The sequence below is a fragment of the Equus quagga genome, chromosome 4, assembly GCF_021613505.1.
Source record: "Equus quagga isolate Etosha38 chromosome 4, UCLA_HA_Equagga_1.0, whole genome shotgun sequence".
Classification (NCBI taxonomy): Eukaryota; Metazoa; Chordata; class Mammalia; order Perissodactyla; family Equidae; genus Equus; species Equus quagga.
The window spans coordinates 48,962,983-48,983,784 of NC_060270.1; positions in this window are offsets into that span (position 1 = coordinate 48,962,983).

Sequence of the window (20,802 nt, forward strand, 5' to 3'; positions counted from 1 at the left end):
TCTTGCATTGTGCTATCAGCAGCAAGGAGAAACCAGCCCGCATCTTGGAAATCTCAGCTAAATGTTCTAACTTCAATGCTTACAACTTCTACTTTCCATCCAACAGAGCACAATTCAGCCAAATCCTTTGCCACATTATAACAAAGATCACCTTTCCTCCAGTTTCCAATAGCATGTTCCTCGTTTCTGTCTGTGACCTCTGTTATGGACTGCATGTTTGTGTCCCCCTCAAAATTCATATTTTGAAGCCCTAATCCGCAACGCGATAGTATATGGAAGTGGGGCCTTGGGAAGCAATTAGGTTTAGATGAGGTCATGAGGGTGAGGGCCTCGTGATGGGGTTGGTGTCCTTATAAGGAGAGGAAGGGAGACTAGAGCTCTCTCTCCACCTTGTGAGGACACAGCGAGAAGGTGGCCATCTGTGAGCCAGGAAGAAGGCTCTCACCAGGAACCAAATCTCCTGACACCTTGATCTTGGACTTGCCAGCCTCCAGAACTATGAGAAATAAAGGTCTGTTGTTTAAGTCACCCAGTCTATAGTATTTTGTTAGCAGCCCAAGCTGACTAAGACAACCTCACAAAAAGTACCTTTCATGTTCACATTTCCGGCAAGATTCCGTTCTTGGCGTTATATGTATTCTCTGAGACAATGGAAGCTTTCTCTGCAGCTCTCCTCATTTCTTTCTGAGTCCTCATCACAATCTCCTTCAACATCCATGTTTCTACCAAGAGTCTCTTCAGGGCAGTCTAGGCTTTTTCTATTATGTACTTCAAAACTCTTCCCACCTCTACTCATCACCAAATTCCAAAGCCACATCTACATTTTTAGGTATTTGTTACAGCAGTGCCCACTCCCAGGCATCAAAATCTGTATTAGTTTCCTAAGGCCGCCATAGCAAATTACCACAAACCAAGTGCCTTAAACTATGGAAATTTATTATTGCACAATTCTGGAGGCTGGAAGTCTAAAATCAAGGTGTTGGCAGGGTTGGTTCTTTCTGAGGGCTGTGAGGGAGGACCTGTTCCAGGCTTCTCTTCTTGGCTTGTAGATGGCTATCTTCTTCCTCTGTCTCTTCACATAGCTTTCTGCCTGTGTCCAAATTTCCCCTTCTGATAAGGTCACCAGTCACACCGGATTAGGCGCTCACTCTGCTTCAGTATGACCTCATTCTAATTTAACGAGTCACATCAGCAATGACCTTATTTTTAAATAAGGTCACATTCTGAGATACTGAAGGTTAAGACTTCAACATTTGAATTTTGAGGACACAGTTTAAATGATAACAGCTCCTTCACTCTGGTGGCAGCCGATTGGTCCAGGGTTGGGCACTTGATCTATAGACTACCAATTTACAGTTGGCTATTGGCTTATGACATTGCCTAGACTGGAAAGGTCACTCTTGGGCATTTGGCTCGAGAAGTCTAGAGACGATCAGAAGTTTCCAGCAATAGCTGAAGCTGAAAGAAACACAGAAAGAGAGTCCCTGAGGTAGACAGGAGTCCCTGAGCAAGCCAGTCATGTGGAAGCAGCAGCTCTGAGTTTTGAATAAGCTATGGTTAAGATCTGTGGTTAAGATAAGCACAGAGGTCAGAGAGAGGGAGCAAAAGGAGACTCAGTAAGCCACACATGGAGAAGAGGAGATGGAGAGAGAAGTGGAGTTCAATGAAGGTGGAGCATTAGGGGAAAAATGGGCGAGATCTTTCTGATGAGGTCCCCAAGGATAAGCAAGGTGTGGTTCCGGGCTCCATGAGGCCAGGTCCTGATTTGGCCTCTACTCTTGGAGTCCTGTATGATCTCTGTCTTCACCTGAACTCTTGTGTGTCTTCTACACACATACACACACACACAACAACAACAACAACAACAACAACAACAACCAAGAAACCCACCTGAGCCAGCCCAAGTCCAATTCTAAGAGCCCAATTAAACCAGCACCCAGCTAAAGCATGGCACAGAGCTGGTCCTCAACACTGTTAGTTTCCATCTCTCTCCATCAGCTGATAATTGGGTCAAGATTCGGTGGCATAAAGATACCAGGCTAATTGAGCAATGGTCCTTCCAGAGTTATTGATGCCTGAATCTCTTTTACTCCTATACGGGTTTTAATGAGTTAAGGCACCATTAGAATTTAGCTTTTCTTAGTAGTAGATACTTCAGACTGCACAAACCTTGGTATAAGCATTAGGGACCATTTCACTTAAACAACCCTCATTTTTCTGTTTATGAACCCAGAAGAGGAGGTCATCAAAGTGCAGGAGATTTCCTTGCCTTTAGTCTGCAACAGCAAAGGCAGGAGAGGAAACTAATGAGAGCAAAGAGATGGCTGACTGTTGCTAAGCAACCTTTGTTGGCAAAAAATATAAAAACAAGACTCAGAGAGCTTCTAATTGGGCAAATATCTTAGAGAATATTTATAATTCCTGAGAGATTTGTTTTCAGACCATTCCTTTTTTTTTATTGAAGCACTTAATCACTTATTTTAGAGATGATTGTCATAATTACATAAAGTTTTACCACTTAAAGCTAATTTTGGAGTGTCACTGATTGATTTCCAAGTGTGTACAGAAGACACCTCAAAATCTTTTTATTTAAATAACCTTCAGAGTGTATATAGTTTATGCATGAGTACCACGGCTCTCTGTACCTATAGCCAAGTAAACATCTCCCTGGAGCTAGGATTGCACTGGAAATGGAAATGAAAGAGTGGCCCCTAACTGACTATATGTAAATATGGTCTCTGATTTATCTTGATTTGCCCAGACCTTTCCCAAGTCCTGCATCCCAGGAACCCTCTCAGTCCTAGGCACACTGGGATAGTTGGTCACCCTATCTCTGATTTTATTATTGTACCTAAGATGGTTATATTTGTTTTGGGATGGACCCTGGGGCTAGGGTGGTCTTGGAAGATCTTTTCTGGGCCCAGCTGAATTTCATATCTGGGTGTTCCCCTGGGCACCTGGCTGGTTTGGACTTGATGGGGCGCTAATCATCTTGGTGGAGTCCCAAGAGAAGGTAGTTTTGATAGAACTCATTGGAACACCTTTGCAGTGAGATTGAAACTGACCTCTCTTCCATTTTAGTTTCCTTAATCTGTGTTCTTGGCCTATATCCAAAGTCTGAAATTTCCTCTGTGTTAGGCCCCCAGATTGTTTATATATGTGATGGGTTCCCATCAGGAACATTTATCATTATACAAAGCAATTCCAACTGGTATGCATGTAGCCAGTGTCCAGCATGCGGGAGGGCAGCAATAGATCATGTGCATTTTGGAAGAGAAAGCCACCAGGATGTTCTTATGTTTCCTGGGAAGGGGCACTATTCCCTCTATAGGAGTAGTTGCAAGCTCTGGTACAAATATGGAGGAATTCTCCCAAACCGCCTTGGCCATCAGAGGTCAGGCACAGTAAGTTGACCAACTATGGATCTACCTGTCCCTGAGGTTCTTGGTACATAGTCAAGTTGGCTATGTAATCAATTGACCTGCATCCCATTGTCTAGGTCACAGAATTTTAAGGTAGCAATTGGCTATGGATCACTGCAAACTGAGTGCCATGTGGAGGCCCAGGGAAGAGGTGTCCAAGGTGAATAAATGGATGGGAAATGAGATGGCCAGAACGGGTAATTTAACCTACTGACAACGGACTTGAAGGGTAACAATCAGTGCTCATGTAGATAAGGATTATCTCAGGCACGAGGTATCTCTTTCACTGAAAGAGCACAAATAAGAGGAATTGTGTGCAGTCCAGATATGCCAGATTTAGGTGAGATATCCTGATATCTGACATGTCATGATTCTATCCATGTAAACTGGCAACACAGGGGTGTGCTATGTCCATGATTAACAAAGGATTACTCAAGGTTCAGCCCGGTAATTCTCTATGTTATCAGTTAATATACTGCAGGAAAGACTCTAACTGAATGTACCACATGGGTGTCCCTCAAACAAATCCATGGCAACTCTCACTCCTGGAATGGATGTATGAAGGCTCTGCAGTGATTTGTATTATGTGAGCTGATGGCAAAGAGGCTGATAGATGAAATAAGGATGCAGACTTAGCAGCTAGATTTACTAGCACTACAGTTACGTTGTAAAGATGTGGAACGTAACTCAGTTGACAGCCATTAATACATGCTCAGTTGAAGGAATAGGATTATTTTTTAGGCTGATATTAAGGAGGGATGATGCTGTTGCATTTTTAACTAACAAATGCTGAGGAAGTTATAAGTGCATTGAAAAGAGGATATGGGATTTTGCAGGTGGAGAAAGGTAGATAAAAGCTGAGAGAGAAGCAAAATAACAAGGGACCCTCAGCACACACTATTTTGGAAAAACAAGGTTGCCAGCTTCTGGGCTGTCTTGTTTGAAGAGTGCAATCCATACACAACATCCCTTAACAGGGAAGGAAGAGGTGGTACTATCACTACCAAAGAGATTCTAATCAGTGAGCCAGGCAAATACACAGAATTCTGAAATTCTGAGTTCAGTTCTTTGGAGTCAGGGGATAATCCTACTCATACTGAGTCAACAAGAGATGGGTGTGGGGGTTGGTGTGCAGTGGGGGGACTTGGTGAAGGTTCAGAAATAGCTTTCTATTCTGTCCGTCTTGTCCCCAGATCCATCTGTAGACACGTGGACTTTGCTCTAGACTCTTGGGGACTACCTGTGTTTAAGTTCTCAGTCAGTAGAGCTCATCCTTCCTGCACCGTCTTCCTTGCACCGACACACACACACACTCACATGCACAGTCCCTTGGCCCCCCCCCCGCCCCCCCGCTTTTTTGTTCATGAGAAAGATTGTTGCTGAGCTAACACCTATGCCAATCTTCCTCTATTTTCGTGGGACACTGCCACAGCATGGCTTGACAAAGCAGTGCTAGGTCAGCGCCTGGGATCTGAACCTGTGAACCCCAGGCCACCAAGGCAGAGCACACAAACTTAACCACTATGCCACTGGGCCGCCCCCCCCCCCCCCTTGGCCCTTTCAAGCCCTTTTGTTATCTGCTCCTTACTCCTCATGTCCTGTCTCTTCTCTTATCTGATCTCTGTTATAACACACCAGCCAGCCTCTGCTCCATGGGGGGCTATGAGGTGGGGACACACTTCTTCAGATTCTGATCTTGGAGAGTCCCTACAAACATAATTCCTGCTAAGATATCCTGCTAGGATAAGCTATAAAGCTTATCATGCTAACAGAGTGTCTGCTTCTCTCCCAACCTGGAGATCCCATACAAAAGCCTTCCTTCTAATCTCTCAGCCTCAGGAGCCACCAGGTTCCAGAAAAGGGAAACTTGTCCCACTATGAAAGTATTTGAGGTTTATCATCTTTAGAGCACTTACCAGAGCAAAGGGGTCGGAGAGGCTTATTCAGTAAGCAAAGGTTTGGACCAGGAAGGAAGGAAGAAGTCAGGGGTGGGGAGAAAAGGAGGAAGACAAAGGAGAGGCAGCACCCTTTCTGCTGGCCTGTGGGATGAGTCTGACACACAGGCTGTACAACAGGATGGCTGGCGTTACATAAACTCCTCTCAGCACTTTGCCTTTGCTGTCCCTTGTCCTTGGAATGCCCTTCCACCAGACTCTGTGTGCCTTGCTCCCTTGCTCCCTTTAGGCTCTGCTCAAATGTCACCTTGCTCAGAGAGGCAGTTCCTGACTGCCTCTGACCTCTCATCCTGCTTTCTTCTTCATCTGTAGACTTATCACCGCCTGACACATTTTGTAGTTATCAGCTTATTGTCTATATTCTTCCCACACTAAAATGCAAGCCTGTGTGAGCAGGGACTTGCCAGTTTTGCTCAGTGCTGTCCCCAGAACAGTTCCTGGCAACATAACAGAAGTTTCATAAATGTTTGTTGGATGAAAATTAGGGATACAAGCTTCTGTGGCGCTTTCTTGATGTCTCCAGGATTCACTCTTTTGGTTTAAAGCAAGTACGATGGGGACTGAGGCATTAGGGCTATGATGTGTGGTCTTCTGCTAAAATAATAAACACCAAGAGCAAGCCAGGCCCTCCTTGATTTGTATATCTCCAGATGCTCCCTGGCAGATAAGTTTCCTTCATATCGTAATCAATTAGGGGGAACCTCTAACACCTGGGTGTCAGTGACCAAGGACTATGGTCTTTCAGACACTGCAAGCCTTTGGATGGGTAGGAGATCTTGGAGAATACTAGTTAGATGTATATAGTGCAAAGCAACTGAGAGTCCCGTTCTTTGGGCCTCAACCCACCTTCTTCACCTCCAGGTAAGTGGACGTCTCCATTTGACAGGCTGCAACTCACTTCAAGTCTCTGCAATAATGTGGACAGAAAAATATCTGCTCGAAAAGAGCTTCAGATCCTAGAATAAAGCAGATGACCCAAGATTAGAAAAAGGGGAATATGGGCGTGGGAGAATCAATTACGTAATTTAACGAGGGGAACATCCCGCTTGAGGTCTGGATTCATCTGTAAAATGTGTCTTGTTCCATCTTATGGTAATTCCCCCTGACTGCCACAGAGAACTTGCATTTTATCCAAAGTAAATATTGCAGGAGATGAAATCTAAGCAGATCGCGTTAGCACTATAAACTTGAGTTCTAATGGGTTTCTCCCACGCTGTGATTTGACACTTTTGTGGTGGAGGGAGACTGTCGTAGGGGTTCAGATCTGTACTTTTGAAGTGAGCAGTATCTTCTCTAAATTGGTTTTTAACAGATCTACACCTCCAACCCAATCAGTTATGTCAGGCTGAAAAATAAAAATTTTCCTTGGCAATAGTGCCCCCTTCCACCACCTGATATAGAACATCTGGCCTTTTTCTAGCTGTTGGTATCATTTTCCCACTTTATCTGCACACATGTGTATGCACTTGTCCCCTCTCATCAGCCTGCAGGATTTGCATTCCTTTTCCTTAAACTTGATGGACATCTGAGGGAACTTTGGCAGCTCTGATGCGTTCCCTCTCAAGAAAGTCACGTCCAAGACAGAAGTGTCACCCAAATCAAAGATGCGCTGAAGAGCTGACAGTGAAGGTCAATGGCTTTAGAACAGACGCACTTTTTTTTGTTATTATTTTAAAAAATTTACCTTTCCCATAAGGTCAAGGAGAAAAGGTCATACTTCTATGCAAATCCAGAGCATCCTCTTTGTGCAAAGCCATATGACTGCTGGATTGAAACCTTTCCGTCATTGTTTGTGCTAGAGGTTTGAGTCAGAACCTTTTCCTGAGTGCCTGCTCCATGCCCAGGACTCAGCTGTGCAACAGGGACAGGGGCTCACAGGAAGAAAAGATAGGACACAATTTTTTGGCATTCCTGAGTGGCTTCTGTGCGGCGGACTGCTCACGAACATCCTTAAACACCTATTCCTAACTCAGTCTTGCTCCCCACAACCTCCTCCATACAGCAGCCTGAGGAGTCTTCCAAAAACAATCAGATGGGGGTCAGTACCCTGCTTGAAGCCCTTTAGTGTTTTCCCCTGTGTAACATGGGATAAAGTTCAACACATTTAATATGACTTACCCCTGCCCACCTCTCCAGCTCCATCTTTCACCTCTTAGAACTTCAGCTGTGAGCAACATTCTACCTTCTTCAAATACACCTGTCTCCTTGCTCTCAGACTCTCCAATCTTCACCTCTGGACCTTTGCATATGCTATTTCCTCTGCCTCATGTTCCCACTCTACTCCCTTCCTTGCCCCTCATCACCTGGGAAACCCTATTCATCCTCCATTCTCCAGACCAGGTTAGGTCCTCTTTCATGTGCTTCTGCACAACAGTCTTCAACTCAAATGTGTTTGGGTACAAGACAGGTAAGTCAAATGGGTGAAACTTGCCCTATATGAGACAATTAGGAGTAGTTGAGGGTCTAGTGAATTGGAGAGCGTGTGCTTCTCTAAATAAACAGCCACTTCTCAGCTCTAGACAAGTGTTGCCATTGGGGAACACAAGCCCACTTTTGCCATCTTTACTTATTTCTAAAGAAAAGTTAGAAATGTAGATTTTTATGGGAAATGCCCTGATGTTAAACATGCTGCGTAGGCTCGAATGTGATCCCTGGACCATCAGAGGAGGCTTCTGTTTAATTATCCTAGTTCTTCCCTACTGGACTAAAGGGCAGTGAAGATGGGGGCAAGAGCCTGTCCTGAGCCAGCCCTAATGACCTAGCAGTTAAAGTTCGGCATGCTCCACTTTGGTGGCCTGGATTTGGTTCCTGGGTGCAGAACCACACCACTCATCTGTCAGTAGCCATGCTCTGGTGGCGGCTCCCATAGAAAAACTAGAAGGACTTACAACTAGAATATACAGCTTCGTACTGGGGCTTTGGCGAGGGAAAAAGCAAAAAAGAGCCTGTCATTAATTGTTCTACAGTATTTACAATGTCTAGTATGGGATCTAGCACATAGTAGGAGCTTAAGAAATACTGGTTGACAGCTGGGCCTTCACTTCCACACCAGGCTCTAATAGGGCCAATCCAAAGCCCAGACTGGGTGGACCATGGATCTGAACAACAGGGACATTTATTCTGTTTTCTAATAATCATTACGGCAGAAAAAAACCCACAAAACTTTTTTCATGTGCAACTAAACTACCCATTTATTACACTGGAAACAGTAGCATAATCCCAGTTATAAAGTCTATGTTTCAGTATGTCACAAGAACATGCTGGATTACAGAGATAACTGAGACAAAAGCAAAAAAAAAAAAAATACTGGTTGAATGAACAAATGGCTAAATTGAAATATCAAAGCTGGCTATTTTGCAAGCTGTTGCCTCTCAAATCACCAAGCTCTTATTACCAAGATCTGTCTGAAATGAGTTGAGAGGAACTGACTCCTACTACCACCACTCCCTCTCAAATTTCCTCCGTTTCATTTTGTGGAATTGATGTTTACCCACATGCGGCACTGGCTTAGGTAAAATCATGGGCATTTAGAGGATTGTATCTTCTTCCCTGACCAGTTTAGATTCTCCCAGAATCAGCTGCAGAGGAGAGGTGGGTAGTTTGATAGACAGAAGAGTGAAGCTCAGAAGATGGACTGTTGCTGGGCCAGAGAGGGAATGCTTGGCCCTTCCTGAGATTTCTTCCCCTGGGTGTGGACTTCAAGGCGTCTCATATGTATGAAGGCATGCCCACCTGGGTGGTAAATAAATGTCCTCTTGAGCGGACAGCCTGGAGTCCAGCTGGGAGACAGCCATGTACAGGACCCTACACTGAAGATGAGAAATCTCTCTCTTGCAAACCAGATGTTTTAGTTGTAAGCTACTCTCTGCTTGTTTACCTTTTTTTCAATTCCAGGGTCTCCAGCACAGTCTTGTTGAAATGTTTCTGCCTTGTTCTGAAGGGGAGACACTCGAGTAAGAGCAATAAATGGGGAACAGCGCTCTGCAGAAGGCACCCAGTGGCAGCAGCAGTAACGGGGACATGAACCTAAAGTGTGGTCTGAGGGTGCTTGTTAGAAACGCAGATGCCCAGGCATCCTGCCCTTCCCCAGACCTCCCTTCCTCTAGGAGGGAGGCCCAAATATCTGCATTTTGAAAGAGCGATCACTACAGTTTGAGAAACACTCCCTAAAGGGAAGGGGAATAGAGGTGGATCTTTCCCTCCTTTATGGTTACCTTGGAAGCGCGGGGTTTGATTTTGTTAAGAAAGATGGCGGTTTCCTTTCTGGGGCAGAGGTCATGTTTATTTCCTGATTGTGTATCTTACATGATATCATAGAATAAAGGCGCATCTGGCTAAATGGTCCTAATGACTTGGACCCTTGCCTTGGCCTCCACTCCAGCTCTGTTGCTCACTTAGGCTCCCACCTAAGACTTCGGTGGGCTTATTTTTGTCAATGAAGATGTGGAGCAAGCCCCTTTAAAGGGAGCGATTTCACAGTCATCCCTCTCGCCTGTTTCCCTAGTAGCCAACAGCAGGAATGGACTGTTCAAGTGCATAAAAAGAGACATGTAGTGACACTCAGCAGGGAAACAGCTCTTTTCTAAATAAGCAGCCTCATTGTTTCCCTGCTCTGTGGTGTGTTTACAACGTGGGAGGATGACTAGCTCAGTTCACTCAGAAACAGAAAGAAAAATCAGAGATCAGGGAGCTGGGGAGTTGGCTCAGTCCCTGACTCACTGCATGGTCTGGTGAAGCCACCAATCCTCCCACAACCCCATCACCCCACAAAGAGAAGGAAACAGCATGACCCAGCTCTGAAAGCTGAGGATGACAGAATCACAGATTCTGGCTATTCAAAAGCAGTTTGCAAGTTCCAGAATGGGATGTGACTATATTTGGGAGTGGAGGTTGGGAAGGGGACTATAGACTGCTGTTGAGCCACTTGTGATATTGTGGGGAAAATGTTCTCCCAGAGCTGGACCAGGTTGTCAGTCTTGGCTTTACTGCTAGCTTAACTGTGTGACCCTGAGCAAGTCAACTGATCTCAGGCAAGTCACCTAACCTTGAACAAATCGTCTGCCCTTGGGCAAGTCACTTGACCTCATTTTCCTTAATGCAAAATGGTGAGGGGGCGGGGGTCAGGTGACCTCTAAGGTCCTCTTGACTTCTCCAGCTGTGTCTATGAGTTATTGAGAGGAAACTCGCCTTTTCTCAGGAGCACCATTTCTTGCTCTGACCTCCTTCAAGGGCCTGCCATAGGTGGGCTGGTTTCTTAGGAGATATTAAGATATTATATAGCAGAACCAGCTGGACTAACACCTCTGGTATGCCTCCGCGTATAGTCATGAGTTGCTTAATGATGGGGATATGTTCTGTGAAATGCATCATTAGGTGATTTCAGTGTTGTGTGAACATCGTAGAGTGCACTTACACAAACCTAGATGGTCTATGTAGACTACAACACACTTAGGCTCTATGGTATTAATCTTATGGGACCACTATCATACCTGCGTTTGGTCATTGACCCAAACCTTGTTATATGGTGTATGACTGTATAATTTAAATTTAAAACACTATGATACTATAAAGCAAGTGTTAGGGAAGTGCAGTGATGTTCTCATTTTTCCTACAATGACTGTTTTGAGATCTTTTCTTGGGAATAGTAACCAAATTGTTTAAAAACAATTTTTTTGGTTCCCCTGATTTGCAGGAGGCCAGAAGGTGTGTGTTCAGTCTGCCTCCTGGTTAACTCAGTGCTGGAAAGACAGTCTTGCTGTCTCTGCGGGAATCCCCCCATGGAGCCCCTTCCACAAAGAACTAACTCTGCTCAGAGAAGAGGAATTGGGGTGTGAGGTGTGGCGTAAAAAGGAATCCTGAGGAAAAAAACAGCAATTATCAACACTCTCTAATAAGCTGAACCCCATGGTCCCAGCTCAGGTTCAGCTCTCCAGTCCTTGTTTTGATCCAGACAGCTGGGAAGGGAGTGGCATGTGCCTCAGGGGCTCTCTTGGCCCTACCCAGACCCAAGCTGGCTGATTAAAAAGATGCCCTGAATTATTATGAGAAGAACTCTAAGGTCAGTAATGTTTTTGCCCTCATTAGGAGACATTTTGACCAGGTCCTTCAGAATACAGGACTGTTGGGTGGTACAAAGCACAGAACAAGGAAGGCTCTGTCAATTCACTTGAGCCCAGCACTTTCAGGATAGGGCCTCCGAGGTCCTCTTCTCTTTGCGTTGTCTTGTCTTTCTCTTCCCTCGGAAGTTCTGTCACTGCCTGAACACAGCTCCTCTGTCTCTGGGCTGGATGACTTACCCTTTCTTCTGAAGCAGAAAGCAAACAGCAGCTCAGTCATCTGCCAAGATCCAGCATCACAGGAAATGGCCAAGAACATGTCACTTTGCTCCATTCCTAGTTTCTGCTGTTTAGCACCCAAGGACAAAGGGTCAGATGGTCTCTCTCAGGTGGCTGACACATAAGATATCGATTATCCGTAAAGTTTGGGGTGGTGAGTGGGGTCAGGGGCTGTGACTGGGGCCTGGTCACGGAGGCCTTTTCTTTCTTAGGAGCTTGGGATGGAGACACACTAAATAGTTTTAAACAGGAAGGTGGAAGATCAAATTCATGTTTTAGAAAAATCACACAATGATGAAAAGATTAGAGGGCAGCAAAGTGGTCATGGGAAGACATAATGGTGGCTAGAACAGGGGTCATAGGAGTGGGGACAGAGAGAAATATACAGATTCTGCCATCTGGGAGGTGGCATTGACTACTCTTGGTGGTTTATTGAATGTGAGGGATTGGGAGTATTAGAGAAGGAGGAATCCAGATTTTCGGTTTGGACAAATGGTTGATACTGAAACCATTCGCTAAACTGGAAACAGAGGTAGAGGAGCAGGTCTTTTGTGGGGGTGGGGGGGAGGGGGGTGTTGAAATGATGAATTTAATTTTGAATGTATGAGTCTGAGATATCTATGGGACATTCCAATGCAGATGTTTATTAGACAGTAGTACACATTTGTCTGGAATTCAGGAAAGATTAGAGCTAGAGAAAACTATGGGGATAGTTGAGATTGTCCAGGGAGGAGATGCAAGTAACCACAACAGAGGTCCCAGGACTACACTCGAGGGAACACTTATGTTAAAGGTACATGGAGGAAGGAGGCCCTCCCTACAAGGGAGGCCGAGAAGGCCGGGTCAGAGGGGAAGAAGAAAGTCGGGAGATTTTCCAGAAGGAGTGGTCAACAGACACAAATGAGGCTAAAAAGGTAAGATAAACGCGAAGTGTCCATGGATATAGCAAAAAGGGAATAGTTTGTGACCTTGCTGAAGGCAGTTTTAGAGGTGTGGTGGGAGCTGAACCAGAATGCAGTGGGTTGAGGAGCGAGTGGGAGGAGAAAAAGTAAACCGGATGACTGTTTCAAAACGTTTGGCTACAAAGAGGAGGGAGACAGGGGAGGCTGGAGGAGGGCTGTGGCATCAAAGGAGGTTTATTCATTTATCTACTTATTTTGTTTCATTGTATTTTGCATTTAAGACAAGAGGTTGATATCATGGAATAAAAGAAAAGAAAGAAAAATAGCTATCACATATATGCAACAACATAAGTGAATTTCAAAAGCATCATGCTAAATGAAAGAAGCCAGACCCAAAAGACTTCCAATTGTTTGGTTCTGTTTATATGAAATTCTAGAAGAGACAAAACTACAGTGACAGGAAGCAGATCAGTGTTTGCCAGGGCATGGGGGTGGGGTGGCACCGACTGCAAATGGGCACCAGGGAGATATGAGGTGTTGGAAATGTTCAATACAGGCAGTCCTCATGTACTCGCTTTTGATCTGCCCAAATTTTGGTAAATCCCAGCTTGGTTAAATAACACCAGTCCTCCAACGACATAGTTCAAATTTCCGTCACCACAGTATCTTAACTATGAGTCATTGCTTAAGGCACAAACTTTACAGCTAGCTTTTCAGTCCGCAAATCCCCATGCAAAGTACAGATGTGCGTCATGATCAGTGACTGACCACATTGCTTTTTTCAGTCTGTTGATTATTGGTCCCTGCCCACCTGTTACCCAGTTTACTCACAGACAGCAAAGCATATCTTTGTATTACTTCCTTGTCTCCCAGTGATAGACCCAATGACATTTTCCAGAAACAGACAGTTGAAAGAAATAACTGGCCAATAAAGATGAAAGTGCAGCAAAGAAATGACAGGTGATAATGTTAGAAATGAAATTTGAATCGAATGAAAATGGCGTTATACAGACGAAACAGCCGACCCTGGGAATATTGCCACTGCCACCATTCAAGAGACTATATATTAGCAGCCAGAGGAATTTAGTGAAGGTGAGTGGATTATGGACATAAATGAGGAAAATGGTTGTGATGAAAAGGATGAAGATGTCCCAGAAGAAGTGACACTGGTAAAAACGAACCAACAAAACAAAAGACACCACATTAAAGGCATTCTCAGAGAGATGTTTCATGAGTCACATAACATTGAAAGTGCAAAGGACACAATGTTGGAAAGTGATCCAAACTTAGAAAAGAGTATGACAATTTTCCAAGATGTAGAAAGATGCCACTCTGTATTAAATAAATCACAAGAGGGAAAGGAAAGCATTGTTCAAACTACTCTTGATAAGCTTTTGACAAGTAAGTAAAATACCTTCATTCTCAATGTTTCTGAGGTTTTAAATTACAGTGTACTAAACAATTACTTGTTGTTTTTTTTTTAAAGATTTTTATTTTATTTCCTTTTTTCTCCCCAAAGCCCCCAGTACATAGTTGCATATTCTTCGTTGTGGGTCCTTCTAGTTGTGGTATGTGGGACGCTGCCTCAGCGTGGTTTTGATGAGCAGTACCATGTCCGCGCCCAGGATTCGAACCAACGAAACACTGGGCCGCCTACAGCGGAGCGCGCGAACTTAACCACTCGGCCACGGGGCCAGCCCCTAAACAATTACTTGTTTTACTATTTTTTATGTCTCTATTCATTTAGAAACTGACACCAAGAGAGTTTTTAATAATTTGCAAAAATTCTTGTAAGTCAAGGAACAATAAAAAATTTCCCCACTATTTATTAAGATCACTTTGTATGGTCTCAGCTTGCACAGTCATTTTCATGGTTCCATACTACCACGCAAAGCAAGGATTACCTATGTCTTGATTGAGGAGTGGTGAAGAGACTGTATATACTTGTCAAAACTCATCAAATTGTACATTTAAAAGAGGTGACTCTTATTGTATGCAAATTACATCTCAATAAAACTGTTAAAATAGCTATTATATATTGAAATTGCTATTTGACATTTTACACAAATCTCTAATCTTGCAGCAATGCTTCAGAGTAGTTATTTTTATCCCAATTTATAGATAAAAGAACAAAGCCTCAGGGAGGCGGCGTGACTTGCCCAGGCCATACAGCCAGCACGCGCCAGAGCTCTGCTCCAACCCCTCCCCATACCTGTGGTTCTCAAATGTGGCTGCTAATGATTAGAATCACTGGAGGAGATTTGAATCACCAATGTCCAGGCCGCACCCTCATCAGGTTAGAGGGTGCCTATACCACACTGTCCTCATCTGGCCAGCATGAAACAACATGTGGTGAGAAATTATGTGAATACATGTATTAAAATCTGGGTGGGGAGATGGAATGTCTAATTTCTATAAGAATTAGTGAGGTTCATCCCAGTTTTTCTCTATATAGAGGCCCAAACTGTAAATTAAACTTTATTTATGTAATTTATAATCTTCTCTAGACAGACCAAAAGATACAGGTAGAATTGAGATTTCCTTTGCCAGTAGGAGATTTGGGTTCTGAAAGACTTTTTTGTTGTTGTTATGACTTTATTTTTTTAGAGCTGTTTTAGGTCCATAGCAAAATTGAGCAGAAGGCACACAGATTTCCCATATACCCTCTGGCACCACACATGCACAGCCTCCCCCACTGGAGGGGTATATTTGTTACAACTGATGAACCTACAGTGACACATCCTTATCCCCCAGAGTCTGTAATTTACGTTATGGGTCACCCTTGGTGCTGTTCTGAAAGACTTTTACATCTCAGTTGTTACTGACTTTTCAATCCTCAATTTTCAACAGTTATTGAGTACCCACTATGGGCCAGGTACTTGCTGAGAACTTTTTATGTACTCTCTTTGGATCCTCAAACAACCGCATTATCCTCATTTTACAGTTGAGGTCCAGATTGATTAACTTGCTCAAAGTCTTACAGTTAAAAAGTAGCAAAGCCAACATTTAAACCCACGTCTGACTCTGCAGCCTGCAATCGTATGTGCATTTTCTCATTATTATTACTATTAAATTGTTATTAAGCAACATTACCTAAGCAAAATGTCTGGTAAAGTTCCCAGCTCATAGATAGCGCTCAGCAACCCTGAATTCCCTTCCCTGCGGATCTTGTCATCAAGGCTGGAAGGGACTTCCTGTGGCCCCTCAGGTGGCAATGGGAAGGCAGAAGACATCTTAGGTGGTCCGAACACTGCAGGTTGTGAGTGGGACTCTGGACAGATGGACAATAAAGCAGGTGGATCTGTGCCTTTGATGACTAAGGGACAAGGCCGTGCTGGTGGGAAATGATCAGATGATGTGACTCTGCATAGCTGGCTTGTACCTGCCTTCGTGAGGCTGACACCTAGGTAGGCATGGGGCGGGATGCCTGCTGAACTGTTGGAATGCACAGGACATCTGCCGAGGTCAGGTTCATTTTCTTTGGGGAAGACCGTTCGGAGCTAGTTGATGTTATGTTTACTGATCGTGAGACAAGATTTCACTGGCCGTAAAGCATAGGAGTCAAAAGTCTGGAGGTCAAGTCCATGGGCTTTGGAGTGAGGCATACATGAGGCTGAATCCTGGCCTGAGCACTTAACTGTATGACCTCATGGAAGGTGGTAAACCTAAATATCTTATCTATAAAAAGGGGATAAACATGCCTAGGACCTAAGCCTATTATAATGATTAAGTCAGTTCATATATGTAAAGAAGTTAGCACAACACGTAGCATATAGGAAGTTCTCAATAAATGGTGGCTATTATTTTTTCCCAGTTTTATTGAGATGCGATTGACAATATAGCATTGTGTTAGTTTTAGGTCTACAATATGATTTGATATATGTGTATATTATGAAGTGATTGCCACAATAAATTAGTTAACATCCGTCACTTCACATGGTTACAGTTTTTTTCCTTGTGATAAGAACTTTTAAGATCTACTCTCTTAGCAACTTTCAAATATATGACACAGTATTGGTAGCTATTATTATTACTATTGAAACATGTAAGCAGTAGAGAGGAAAAAGCTCTCATTCCTTGTTTTCTTTCTGCATAATTGTTCTTTTTTGGAAATCGACTACTAGAATATAATAGAATGACAACTGAGTTTCACAGTAAATTCAAAGATAGAGGATTCGTGCCTTTCTCCACATGTTCCTAAAGCACAATTCATGTGTTAACTTGTCCGGATGCAGTTCTTCCTTCCTTTGTGTTCCCTTAGCCTGCTTTCTAAATTTTATTTTGCCTTTATTATGACATGTCACAGGCTGACTGTTTCATGCAAATATAATAATATTAGGATCTATGTTAAGCTTCAAGGGGTATATGAGTGACCATGGAGAAAGTACTGGTTCTAGCATCTTTTTAAAAAAATCAATATTTAAATACCCGAATTGAAAGCATATCCTAAGTTTGTCAATGTTGGTACAAACCAACTAGATACCTCACAATTTGGAATGGGTGACCATAAAACAATCAGAAAAAAAGTTTGAAAGTGGAGGAAATGCCTGATGGTAAACCTAAGGCAGCTCCCCAAACTGCAAGCTATGAAGTAAGAGGAAAAATGGGAAACAGTTGTGGTTTGAATGAGGGTCAACAGTGTGAAGCTGTTTGTGAAATTTGCAGGAACCAGGGCAGGGCCAAAAATGAATAAATTAATAAATATCAATCTTCTGTAGTGTATATATAGGGCAATACCAAATTATTAAGGAGGGGTTGTTCTAAATGTTGAAGAGTATAAAGGTGTTGGACATAGTCAAGAAAAGAGCAGCAAAATTAAAGAGAAAATATGAAAAACAGGAGAAGGGACAAAGAGAAAAAAGGAGAGAGTTGACGCTTTAGATGCTACATAAAGAAGAATTTCTCAATAGAAAAGGGGAAAGTTTGTGGAATGGATGGAACGATCTCCTTGGGTGCTTCAAAGGCCACATTCAAAGCTAAGGATGGACGTAAAAGGACCTCATAAAGTCCCTTAGAGCGCTGTGATTCCGTGAGACTTGGCCTTCTGGCTTGTGCCCCTGAATACACCAAAACCTTACACCTTGCAGCTTGAGTGGCCAATGCATTCTTGAGAGGACTCAAACCAGATTTCTGGCTTTCTCACTCTGTGGTCATCGTTCAATTACACTTGTAAGACAGCCAACCAGACCAGGTAAGAGAGAAACAGTGGGTCAGCTAAAATAGTGACAGAGGCCTCTCCAACCGATTTGGACTTTATGTCAGGTTCCAGATGATTCAGGGTACACAATATGTCACAGCTGGAAAATGCTGCTCTTTATTGTGCTGTTCCTTTATGGAGACCCAAGGATGTCTGTTCACCTCAAAGTCTTGTATTGCATTGTCTTTCATTTCTGTCTATGTCCAAGGAATAGCCCCACATGGACACCATGGCAGCCTCAGTTCCCTGTGACAGAGCACTGGGACAGGGACAAATAACCATGTGTTAGGAATGGGACATAATTCAGTTCTGAAATGTTAAAGGGTCACTATTTCCTGCAAAGAATGGTTCCTGCTTCCTTGGAGTGGAAAGTGTGACTGACTGGGATACCTTGGGAGGAAATCTTACAGAAGGGAAATGACAGGACTGGATTCCAAGCCAACCGTTTGTCCAATTAGGATGGATGGAGCCACAATGCATGCCTAGGTATCTGTGGTACCAATGAGCTCATAGAGAAATCTGGCTTGTTTTTTCAACAATACCCCCTAGAATGCAATAAAACAACCCAAGGATCTGCACTTCTGAAAGAACGTGTTTCCAGCTGTGACTGAGAAGTTGTTGCCAGGTGAAACCCTCCCTGATACTAACTGAAAAATAATCTGTAATCTCATTATGTAAACTTGTGTTTTTAAAAAATTTTTCTCTGTGCTTATGTAAGGGAGGAAGACATTTCCTCTACCCACTCTGGGTTCTTCTGGCCAGAGAACAAATTAAATTCACATGAGATAAAATACTAGGAGAAAATTAAACAAAGCTTTATAACATGTATACATGGGAGAGGCTCCGGCAACCAGAGCAACTCGCCAAAATGTCTGAAGCCACCACCTTAAATATCACCTTCAGCTGAAGACAAAGGAGGATATTGTGGGTAGGGGGAGTCGATCATGGGAGATTACCACACAAGTACAGTAAACAAGAGTCAGCTTATTATGCAGACTTGAGTCCTTGCTTTACACATTGATAAGAGTTTCTAGAGACAAGGTCATCCCTCCTTCCTGGCACAGAGAGGGAGACACGTTTACAGATGGAGATTTCCTTTATAATGTAAATGTCTCTTAACAAAGAGTAAGTAAATTCTACTTTTCAGAGTTTCTTTCCTGTCTGCAGTTTTTAAAAGTAACCAGCCCCAAATAATCCTCATGCCAAAGAGACATATCTTGGGGTGGCCAATTCCAGTCCCCCACACTTAAGAATCTTCTATTGTCCTGCTACGAATCTCAGGAGTCACCCTCCCTCTTGTTCTCTTCATCTGTGCCTCTTGCCCCACCCCCAGAGCTCCACAAATATCATTCTCCTTTACCAACAGCTCCATGCTTTCATTGTGCCTCAGTTAATGGTTCTCATTTCCTTTGGTGGTCTCATTACCTCCCAAATTAAGCTCCCCATTACACTAATATGCAAGCTTAACGTGATTTGGAAACCGAGCTTGTTTTTCCACAAGGGCAAGAGCCTGTTGAAATAACTGTGTAAGATTGGGTCTCTTTGATGAATGCCTTTTATTAAGTGATTAGACTGAATTTTACTTCCTGCCTAAGGTCAACGTCAAAGAATCTCTCTGTGTGTTGCCTCACCATCTCTGTTTTTCCACCTAATCTGAAAATAATGGCCCATCTTTAAAGGGTTTCTCTCTCTGTGGTGTCTATTTACAGAGGGTCATCAATCCCCTTTGCCTCCCAGCTCCTTGGTGACTCATTCAGCTTTGTGTGGTGGTGGTAAAGGCTATTTTCCCAAGAAGAAATGCAGCAGCACAGAGCAGTGTCAGAGCAGCCTGATTTAGACTTTGTTTATTGACTGCACCACTTTATTTCTAGGAAAACCCTATGATCAGTATTCAGATCGTGTTCTGAGAAGTCTCATCACTGGGCTAGTGACTTCACACGCCAGAGAAATAGGAAGGCAAATTGGTTTCTTCTCTCTGAGCTTAACAATGTGGGATCTGGACAAGATGCTTCAGCCCACTGAACCTAGTTTTCCCTGCTTTACAGTGGAGGTAATCGATATACCTTATATCATGTGAAGATGAATTAAGATATGTGTATAAAGTGATTGCACAGAGCCTGAGAGGTCTGCATATTGTAGTGAGCAAACTGGAGCTGGACTGTCTTCTCCAAATTCTCCCTCAGGCTCTTGCTGTCTGTGTAATTTAGGGCAAGCCAAATAACTCTGTGCCTCAGTTTGCCAATCTGTAAGATGGGGCAATATTGAATCTACCTCATAGGGTTGTTGTGAGGATTAAGTGAATTGATGAAAACCACTTGGAACAGTGCCTGGCACATGGCGAGCACTATGGAAGTCTTTGCTATTATCATCAGAAAATACTAGCAGCATTCCAGCTTTTGAAGAAAGTTGTGGCTTTGAAAACATTGTCCTGAAAAACTGATAAAATCAAAGCGAAGCAGTAAAGGTTTAATCTTCAGTTATACATAGACTAAGATCTTTCATTTTTTTCTTTGACAAAGGGAAATAGAAAATTCAGAGATGATATTGTCTTGGGGGAGACCATGTGGGGAAGGAAGATGTCCCATAAGCTGGTCATCTTCACATTCCTCAGGAAGCCCACGGTCCCCGGAAGACCTCCACAAAGGGGAAGGCTGACCTCATAATTGAACAAAGCTGCTTTTTAAATCTGGAAAGACAGGGCTAAAGGGGTGATTATGAGAATTGTTATTTCCCTTCAGGGAAAGAACTTAATATAGCTGGAGGTCACAGCAGACAATCCTCAAGTCTCATTAACAAATTGGTATTTTGCTTATTTTAAAAAGAGTGAGGTCGGTTCAAAGCACGGTAGGGAATTATATGTTAGGCTGGTACCATTCTCCCTGATAAGGTTTGAAAGACCACACTTAACTATTGTGCGTCCCTATAAGGCCTTTGCTAAAGCTTATCTGTGCCAGTTTTTTTTCCTATACTTTTAAAATTCTTGATAGAACC